General features: G+C 39.8%; 1 non-coding gene across 1 annotated transcript; it reads right to left on the bottom strand.

Annotated features, from left to right (window-relative positions):
* Window positions 1-334: 334 nt before the first annotated feature.
* LOC136165606 (U6 spliceosomal RNA) lies at window positions 335-441 on the bottom strand. Its single transcript, XR_010662613.1, has one exon. It is a non-coding gene; the product is annotated as a U6 spliceosomal RNA (small nuclear RNA).
* Window positions 442-9,573: the final 9,132 nt, after the last annotated feature.

Below are 9,573 nucleotides of genomic sequence, written 5' to 3'. Positions count from 1 at the left end.
TGCTGATGGACATCTAGGTTGCTTCCGTGTCCTGGCTATTTTAAACAGTGCTGCACTGAATATTGGGGTACATGTGTCTCTTTCAATTCTGGTTTCCTCAGTGTGTATGCCCAGCAGTAGGATTGCTGGGTTGTATGGCAGTTCTAGTTCCAGTTTTTTAAGGAATCTCCACACTGTTCTCCATAGTGGCTGTACTAGTTTGCATTCCCACCAACAGTATAAGAGGGTTCCTTTTTCTCCACACCCTCTCCAGCATTTACTGTCTGCAGACTTTTTTTTTTTTTTTTAGTCTTTCATACAATTTTATTTTCTCCCTTCAACCATTATAATATGAAAAAATATGGAATGCTTCACGAATTTGCGTGTCATCCTTGTGCAGGGGCCATGCTAATCTTCTCTGTATCATTCCAATTTTAGTAAATGTGCTGCCGAAGTGAGCACTGTCTGCAGACTTTTTGATAGCAGTCATTCTGACCGGCGTGAGATGGTACCTCATTGTGGTTTTGATTTGCATTTCTCTGATAATGAGTGATGTTGAGCATCTTTTCATGTGTTTGTTAGCCATCTGTGTGTCTTTGGAGAAATGTCTGTTTAGTTCTTTGGCCCATTGTTTGATTGGGTCATTTATTTTTCTAGAATTGAGCTGCAGGAGTTGCTTGTATATTTTTGAGATTACTTCATTGTCCATTGCTTCATTTTCTATTATTTTCTCCCATTCTGAAGTCTGTCTTTTCACCTTGTTTATAGTTTCCTTCATTGTGCAAAAGCTTTTAAGTTTCATTACGTCCCATTTGTTTATTTTTGCTTTTATTTCCATAACTCTGGGAGTTGGTCATAGAGGATCCTGCTGTGATTTATGTCAGAGAGTGTTTTGCCTATGTTTTCTTCTAGGAGTTTTATAGTTTCTGATCTCACGTTTAGATCTTTGATCCATTTGAGTTTATTTTTGTGTATGGTGTTAGAAAGTGTTCTAGTTTCATTCTTTTACAAGTGATTGACCAGTTTTCCCAGCACCACTTGTTAAACAGATTGTCTTTTCTTCTTGACTCTTTTTTCAATGGTAAGGTGTCCATAGGTACATGGATTTATCTCTGGGCTTTCTATTTTGTTCCATTGATCTATATTTCTGTCTTTGTGCCAGTACTATACTGTCTTGATGACTGTAGCTTTGTAGTAATAGTCTGAAGTCGGGCAGATTGATTCCTCCAGTTCCATTCTTCTTTCTCAAGATTGCTTTGGCTATTCAAGATTTTCTGTATTTCCATACAAATTATGAAATTATTTAGAGGGGTTTTAAAAGAAGTATTTTTGTCATATTTTTTGAGTCTTATTTTCACAACTCACTTAGAAGCAAAATATTTCATGAGAAGCAGTGTGGGGCAAAGAACAAGTGAACCCACTGGTTGTCAGGCAAGATTTAGAAAATAGAAGCTTCCTGTAGATTTAAAGCTAGGAAGCCCATATGCATAAAGTCCTCTTAGTCCACCAAGAAATGGTTATGGGTTTCTGAAAACTCCCTTTTCCCTTCACAAAAGAGAGAAAATGGTTAAACGTGTTTATTTATGCCCAACCCATTGCTTTCTGTAGCATAGAAATCTGTAATTCTTTTGCCAATGGAACAAAAGTTGCTTTTAAATGGTAACAGTCAAAAAATGCCCAAACCAAAATATTTGCTGCATTTTTTTTCTAGTGACATCAATAATACCTAAGTGGATATATAATTATTTCTTGAACTAAAGGAAACAGAGAATTGTGTTTAATGAAGTCTAAGGGATTTTATAGTGTAAACATCTGAACCCCTGAGGAAAAGTGGGACCATCTCCTCTGCTACTGAATGTGTGTAAAACACACAAGGTGCTTCCCTGGTGGCTCAGTGGGAAAGAATCCTCCTGACAATGCAAGAGATGAAAGTTTGATTCCTGGAGAAGGAAATGGCAACCCCCTCCAGTATTTTTGCCTGGAAAATCCCATGGACAGTGGAATCTAGCAGGCTGCTGTCCATGGGGTCACAAAGACACGACTTAGCTACTAAACAACAAAAATATACAAAGATAGACATTGTGGGGAAACCCAGGAAGATTAGTCCATAAAAAGCTCTGTCCCTGTGATTCCATGTTTTAAAGACTAGATGGAGGAGGGGATAAAAATTTAAATGGAGATCAAATCTAGGATTAAAAAAGGGAAAAAAAAAATACATAAAAGCTGTGGGGATGGTCAAGATTCTTCTCTGGGATTTGAGGCAAATTTTGAATAGTGTTCAGTGAATATCTAGGTGTCTGTGCAATAATGTTAAGAAGGATGATGTCAGTTTCAAGGAGGAAAGTCTTCATTGCTCCATTTTCATAGGAATGGACAAGATTAAGAGTTCTGCTCATATGGACCCCTAAGCTCTACTAAACTTAAAATCTGACATTGTGTTTCAACAATTACTTTGGAATTATCTAAAATTCACTCAACTATGTATTTTTGATATCATTAGCATTGCTTGCTAATTGCTCATAGACTTCATATAGTAGGCAGGTTTTGAGTAACTCTCTCAAAAACAAATATTCCAAAAGAGTTCTTATGTCCATTGCATTCCCTTTCTTAAGCTGAAATAAGCAAAACCAGCTGTGCTTCAGCCTAGAATCACAAAAATTAAGGCTAATGGTTTATCATGAATGAAGTTCCAGCTATAATTGCAAGTCTCGACCTCTCAACCATATACACATGGAGTTCTCCTTTTGAGATTGTAAATAGTCAGCTCTGCTGAATATTGTTGCATCCTGGATGCAAAACAAAAGGCACTTTAGAAGAAAAAATGACTTTTCTTGAATGTAAATATGTCTTTCCAGAGGTTGGAAAAGTGCAAACGATCTCAAGATGTCCATTTGACAAAACCTGGCCTGACAAGGGGTTGAATCAGGCCAACAGGGCCTCCAAATGCATCAGGCACTATTTCTTCCCTGACATAAAGCATCACAAACTCTTTTTTACCCACAATTTTACCAGTCAGAAAGCTAACGCAATCCTTTCTTCCCAGACTCCATTTTTAAGAGAAAGCAATAATTAAGGTTGTGTGACTTTAGGGCTATATCAACACAATAGGATCACCTTGATTTAAGCCCATTCTTCAGATGATGTCAGTTTTGTGTGCTATTCCTGGTGGTACTAGTGTTGGTGACAGAGCGGAGATTATTCTGCAGCCAGGAACCTGGAGGAGAGCGGGGGAAAGGGTCAGGAAAGTGTCCCAGATAAGCAAAAGGAATTTTTAGGTCCCTCAAGCTATTTCTCACTGTGGTTCAGTGCTGGCTTCAGTACCACCCTTGACTCTGGCACCAAGGACCAAGGTGAGTCTGACTCCTTTCGTTAGCTCTGGCTCACATCCAAAGGCAGTAATGCCAGAAGAATTGCTGCTTTAAAACAAAGAAAAAGAAGAAAGCAATAACCATCATGAAATAAAAGGCTTAAAGCTAAAGAAAAACAAAAATGCCATGATATGTGCATTTTTCCTGCAAACTGATTTGTTCTGTGGTGGAAGACAGAGTCTGCATTTGATTTCTACAAGATATGCAGTAATGGGCTATGTACTCCAGGGGGAAACTCTCCTTAAGGGAGCAGGAGCGTGATGGATTCACTTCTCGGTGAGGTTTATAATAGCTGGCAGTTTGAGCACAAGCAGGTACTTGGTCTATAAACTGGGAGAGCACAGCATTAGCCGTGGCTCGTTTCGAAATGAAGAAGAATGCAGCTCTCCCTCTCACTCTGGGTTGTGAGCTCTTCTGGGGATAAACAAGCAGGTTAAGTGTTTTCCCGATGTTGTGTTTTCCTGTCACGGTAATGTGCACACGTCCCGTTGCCAGCCCCTTTACACAGCCCCCCAGACCTGCTATTTTTGTCTGCAGGAGCTGTTCATTGTGAGACCCAGGTCTCGCTCTGTGCTGATCGGAGCCAGGGTTATTTCCGCTTCTTGTTCCAATGCTGCCTCTCAATTAGATACTCTACGATTAGCTGCTTCGCAATTAGACACCGGATCTCTTAGTCAGTGAACATTCCTTTTCTTGGTCCCTGGAGGCCATTTCATGTCCTCCCTCCTCAAAGCCTGCTGTTCTGCTTGTTGCCATTTAAATGGTGCTAAAGAGAGCAGCCTGGCTGCCAGCTGGCTTCTCGGGCCTCCCCCCAGCCCCCACCCTCCGGTGCTGCTGGGCCTCCGAGACCCTGGTCTGGGCTTCAGCTGATGTGTGGGAACCCCAGCTGTCAACTCCAAAAGAGACCTCATGTTACTGGCCTGATTCACGCTAACTCATCTCATAAGAGGTTGCTGATAAATTAAAATGCCAATTTATGTATTTACCATTAGAAATATACTTGCCAAGCAATAAATCTGCATCGGCCACTCAGCTTGTTCTTTTCACACAATTCAAGTCTGTTGGGGAAACCAAATTCTAGATCACAAAGTTTCTTGGTGAAGGGGAAAACACTGTAGAATGCTGCTTGTTGGCATGTAAATGGAGACACATTTTCTGGAAGGCAGTGTTTTAGTATGTGCAACATTTACATTGAACAAGCATGATGAGTTTTTTATTTGTGTCTCCTATCACCCCTTGAAAATTTATTCAGTGGTGGAGCTCTCATGTCACTGTCTGAAAACTTGGCCGGCCCCCTGACTTTTCCACTTACTTGTATGGAATAGATTGGCCTACAATCAAAGTCATAAACACTGGCCCAATTCAGAAATGAAAACTATACAGTGCAAACTATTAATCAAACTTCAGTCTTCATTCAGAGGTCAGACTTCTCCTCCCCTTCTCCCAGCTGGGGCCTCTGGTTGATGGGCTACCTATCTTTTGGATGATGGTTTTGGTCACTTCATTGCACTCCTCTCTTTCCTTCTTTCTAGTTACTAACTGCATCTTCTGGCCTCCCAGAGGATGGAGCAGGATGAAGGAAGAGGCTGTCAGGCATGGTTCGGGTCACCATGCTTCCCTACCCCTAGTCCTGCCCCTCTGATGGGGCCTCACATCACAGCTCAGCTAAAGACATTCTGGTCAAAAATCCACTTCTCCTTCCAAACTCTCAGCCCTTTTTGCCTGAGTGATCCAAGGGAGGAGGAATTGCCTTTATTTTCATCCTTGATATTTTGTTCAGGCATTTAACTTTGGTATAGAACACCACTGCAATTCTGATCCATGTACTTTTGGTCTGTGTGGGTCTATTTTCTCAGACTGAATGCCTAGAACTGAAAAAGTTGTTTTCATGGGTGTTAGTAACATGGTGGGTAGGAGCGAGGGTTCTGGAGTCTACTGTTTCCAACGCCAAACTTCACTTTTTAATGTCCTGTAACATATGCACTGAAAGACTTAAAGATGTGCGTAATACTGGCAAATGCTTATTTAGCACTGGCTAGATTGCAGAGACTATTCCAAGAGGTTGATCTGTTCTGATAAGTTCAGTTTCCCAACAATCTTGTGTTATGTATTATAACGATCTCCATTTTGCAGGAAAGAAACCGAGGCAGAGAAAGACTATACGCCTCAAGTCATAAAATGATAAATTCCATCCAACAGTCTGACTCCAGAACCCATGTTCTTGATTTCTTTGCTTAGTAGTGCTCATTAACACAAGAATTCTAGTTCTAGGAATTTAGCCTCAGGAAACAGACACATAAAGTAACACAGCTGGATCTTAATTGCAATATCTCTAATAACTTGAAAAAACTGGATACCACTTTTGTGTTTGGTACTAGGAGATTGATTAAATAAATATGTTAGTATAAACCCAAATCCTTTAAACATATACTGTAGAGGAATATTCACACATAAAAATGCAAAACTGCACCAGTAGTCAGGGAAATGCAAATGAAAGTAAGATCAGATACCATTTTTAACCCACCAGAATGGAGAAAAAAATGAAAAGGAGACATAATGTTCAGTGCTGGCAAGGATGCAGGAATAGGCACATTCCTTAACTACTGATGAGGGTGGAAATTGTTAGGATATCTTTGCCAAGGAATTTGACCAGAACTTCTAAAGTGCTTAAAGATTAGAAAGGTGTAAAACCTTTGGCCAATAATAATATTTATGGGAATCTTCCTTACTGAAGATAAAGCAAGTACATAAGGCAAACATCTGGAAATAATTGAATGTCAATAAGACAATGATTGACTAATTATGGTACATTCATGCTATGTTGTATTAATCCAGCTCTTTAAATAATGAATTGGATCTTGATTTATTGACCTAGAGGAATGTCCATGATATACTGTGAAAAGAAAAGTTACTTTCACAATAATGTGTAAAGCAAAATCCCATTTTGTGAAAACAAGAATCTATGTGTGTATGAAAGTTTGTATGAGAGTGGAAAAACGTGTGGATAGTTACAAGTCAGGATATTAACTTTGGCTATCTTGGTGGGTAGTATAAATGTGTGTAGGGGTATGTGTGTGTGTGTGTATGTATGCTTATGAATCTTTGGACTATTTCATTGGCTGCAGAAAGCAGTTATATTTAGAAATTTTTTATTTAAGGAAAAAGAATATTAGATTATATGAAAGACATGTGTTTGTTTATGTGAGTGCTGAGAAAAAGACTGAAAAGGTTACAGAATACAAAATATTGAAAGGAATTATTTCTGACTCATGGGATTTTATTGTCTTAGATCTGTCTGTGTTTTCTGAATATTAATTATATAAGGGAAAAAAAACTTTGCTAGAAATAAAATGAGAAACTGGTTTGTAAGGAAAGATAGACTTAAGAATTGAATTTGAAGAGAACTTTTTTTAAGAGGGTGATTGGTAAATGGAATCAGAGCAAAAAGTTGAATGTTCATTTGAACAGTTCAGGGTTTGAAAATGTTTTCTCCATTAGAGGGCTACAGCTTCTGTGTCATTAGCTGGTAATCTTGTTCACTATACATGACCTACAAGGATTAAGGGGAAGCCCAATTTTGAGATTTCCTTTGGCAATATTTTCTATCTAAAATGCTCTGGCTTATCCCAAACTGTTTTTTATCTAGAAGGGGGGAGATAAAGAATTTGGATTAAGGAAAAAATAATAGTTTGGAATAGAAGCTTAATAAGAAACGAAGATGGATCCAGGCAGTCTTGGGGACACAGGACATACGAGGAGCACAGAGGGGGACGTGGACCACATGATTTCAGAGCAATCCTGATGCAGGGTGCCCTAGAGCTTAGTGCAATGTAGCCATAAAGCCATGGAAATATCCATTGAGAACAAAAATACATTTTGTCTTAAGAACTGGACTTAACTCTTTCAGCCAAAGGCACATGGTATTTGTGTCATTCATCACTTGCCATCTGCAGAACTTTGCAAGGTACTTTTGTGGGGGCAGTGAGGGAGAATATATGCAACATTCATCAAACCCTCACAGAATTAGGAGGGAGGTATTTTAGGAAAAAAATTCTTTTTATTTCTTCCTCATCTAGATAATATTCAAACCAAAACTTTAGTTATGCAGAACCTCAGCTCTGGTATCTTCTCAGGATGAGGTTATTACATGAAGAAAAGGAAGAAGAAAAATATTATGTAATTCAAGATAGAAATTTAAAGACAATTAAAAATCCTAAGCTTCTTTGTCATTTATAATTGTGGTTGAAGCAAACCTTCATTGAGCAGACTGGATCATAAAACTGAAGCTGTGAAAGACCAAAGATCAAAATTCTGGTTTTTCTACCGGGATCCCATTCAGGAAGAGGACTGTCATGTGAAAGGAGGAATGGACGGCAATTCATTTTTTACTGTGTGTGGTCTCAGTTGCACAGCTTTGAGCCCCCTTGCTGTGGGGAATGTGTCAGTGGGCCCTAACTGGTCCAGCATACCAGGTGATGGGTTTTAGTTTGGGGCTATATGCTGTTTATTGCAGCTGTTGAGAGGTAGTGTTTCCTGAAGACTGAGTTAATGGTGAAATGGATGCCTTTTCTTTTTATGTCCCTTTTTGTCTGATACAGTATTTTTAGTTGTTAACTCAAGGTTGAAATAGACCTAAATAAAAACCTGAAAATAAGTGCTTCAAGTAAAAACCTCTTTTTGGCCCATGCCAAGTAAACTGAAACCCAGACTTCTGGCTTTTCAACATCAGTTAGAACGAGTGCTATGGAAGATGTTTCTAATTAGGCATTTGTGGAGAAATTTATGACATGCAATCAAGAAATAATTATAATCCTAGAAGCTGATTTGTAAGGAGCAAGTCCTTATTTGTGCTTACTCCTTCCCTCCTATTTGGAGGCTTAGATGTGAATATTCCTACAAAAGTCACTCCCCCACCTCTTCTCCTTCAGCTCATCCTCTTGTAATCCACAGACTTTTATCTCTGGCCTCTCTCTGTACACCAGGGGCTTTCCCTTTGTCCATAAACACACTCTAGTCTGCTTCATCCTTTAAAACTAATCATCCACCCAATCCCCCAAAGCCTTCCTTCAATCTCCAATCCTTTTGATCTCCTAAGTCCAAAGTCACTAGAAGTGTAGTATGAATTTTCCTCTCCTACTGTTTTATCTCTCATTCTCCCATCACTCACTGTTGACTCAGGAAATAATCTGCCTGCAATGCAGGAGACTCATGTTTGATCCCTGGGTTGGGAAGACCCCCTGGAGAAGGGAATGGCAACCCACTCCAGTATTCTTGCCTGGAGAATCCTATGGACAGAGGAGCCTGGCAGACTACATTCCCTGGAACTGGATACGACTGAGCAGCTAACACACACACTCCCATTACTCATTTCCAGACTAGTATTCATATTCATCTCCCTGTGGAAGGTAAAAGCAACCCTAGATTAACAAGTTCTCTTCCTCCCTGGGCTCTAGAGCACTTGACCTTACTGTCCCTTTTTCTTTCTTGAAATTCTTCTTCCTCGGCTTTTGCAATCCCAATCCCATTGTTCTTCCTCAGCCCTTGTGGGCTCAATCTCATCCTGCTTGTCCTTAGAACCTGGTATTTTTCAGGTTCTGCCCTTCTCTCTCTTCTCCACTTGTGTGCATGCTAAGTCATTAAGTTGTGTCTGATTCTTTGTGGCCCCATAGACTGTAGCCCCCCAGGCTCCTCTCTTCATGGGATTTCACAGGCAAGAATACTGAGTGGGTTGCCATTTCCTTCTCTAGGAGATCTTCCCAACCCAGGGATGAAACCCATGTTTCTTGTGTCTCCCTGAATTGGTAGGTGGGTTCTTTACCACTAGTGCCCCCTGGCTTTGGGATAATAAAAAGACATTTATTCATTTCAGGTATTGTGATAAAAGGCAGGAATGCAAGATGACTAAAATATCACCACCTATTAGGAATACTTTGATATACTAACCTCTCATAGCCTCAATTTCCAGATGTCATCAATACTTGAGATCCAGATCTTCATTTCCATCTCTCAGCTGTGGATCCCCAGTTGAAGACCAAAAGCAAACAGCTCAAAACTCCTCCCTCATTGCTTCCTCCCTTGTCCCTCCCGTGCTTAACGGCAGAAACATTCCTTGCATATAGACACACTAGAAACCTGTGAGTCATCCTACATTCCTTTCAACCTCCACTTCCAATAAATTTCCAAGCCCATCACTTGTCTAACAGAGATTGCTTGAATACCTGTCATT

Source organism: Muntiacus reevesi, chromosome 3 (assembly GCF_963930625.1).
Source record: "Muntiacus reevesi chromosome 3, mMunRee1.1, whole genome shotgun sequence".
In the NCBI taxonomy this organism is placed as follows: domain Eukaryota; kingdom Metazoa; phylum Chordata; class Mammalia; order Artiodactyla; family Cervidae; genus Muntiacus; species Muntiacus reevesi.
Note: the sequence above shows the minus strand (reverse complement) of the source record. Positions and strands in the feature narration are given on the sequence as shown.